A 1266-nucleotide genomic window follows, 5' to 3' on the forward strand; every position below is an offset into this window, starting at 1 on the left:
TTAAAAAATACATCTGAATGTAAAATTGTCAAAAGTAAATCCTAATCCAAAATAGTTATCCCGATTTTAACTATAAAAATAGTTAAAAATAGTTAAAAATGACTTTTTTCTCTGTATGATAGTGAATATTATGGATCTGGATTTATTTTTGACATTTTAATTTCCTTACATCCAGATGTATTTTTTAAACTAGTGAATAATATGGCCGTAAATGAGTACAAATTATAAAGTGATGTATCTATGTTTTCAAGTTTTATTCCTGCCATTTTTGTAATTTAAGTTATAACTACAATGGCCACCTTTTGAAAAAAAGTGGGAAAATTACAAAAGCAAATAATTTATTTTTTCCTACAAAAGGTAATTTTTCCAGAAAAAAAAAACTATAAACTAAATTTTTGAAGCCAATATCTATGATTTCTGCATCATAAAATAAGTTTGAAAATTTTCACTTTAAGACTTTTTGCAAAAAGTACCTTGTGTAGTTATACCTTTGATACTTTATCAATAATATTTTCTAAAATGAACTCGAAATAATTTGTTTTATTCCCCCCTAGTCACGATGTGGATGTTCATTTTCTATCAGTTTTTGCTTTTTTTATAAATCATGTTTTTTCAACAGAAATCATGTTTTTTATCATCTTTTTTTAAATTTCAAAATGGCAGCACTGGTTAGATTATTCCTCAAGTATTAAGAATACAAAAATCCCCACCATTTTAAACCTACAAGTCTCCAAGGTATGGCACAAAACTTAATAGTTTTCTGATTTTTTTTTGTCTGCAGTCTTATTACCATAAACAAAAAATACCAAGACTGGAAACTTTCGTACGTCTTTCCCCCCAAAACCCTCTTGTGTACAGTGCTGTCTGTGAATATATGTGAAAGCCACCACGTTGGTAAATGACGTAAACACGCACACATTTATAGATTCACGACATTCACCACACATTTGACACGAACACAATGATAGGTTCACGACATTCACCACACCTCGCAGCTTGTAGGCAAACGTCAGTTGACCGCCGAGTTTCCAGTCTTGGTATTTTTTGTTTATGCTTATTACTAGCTTCACGTGAGCGAAATTCAGCTCAGATATTTTAAATTTCGCTCTTCCCATATTATGGATACCGGGTGACAAGTTGCTTACGTTCAAAAAATTTCCTTTTTTCTGAACTTTTTTTTCGTGTGAAATGCGACGCAATCGTTATCTCTTTTTATACTTAAATTTTGAACAGCTTATTTGTTTAGCGGAAAATGTTCATCTTTAA

Source organism: Episyrphus balteatus, chromosome 4 (genome assembly GCF_945859705.1).
Source record: "Episyrphus balteatus chromosome 4, idEpiBalt1.1, whole genome shotgun sequence".
Lineage (NCBI taxonomy): Eukaryota > Metazoa > Arthropoda > Insecta > Diptera > Syrphidae > Episyrphus > Episyrphus balteatus.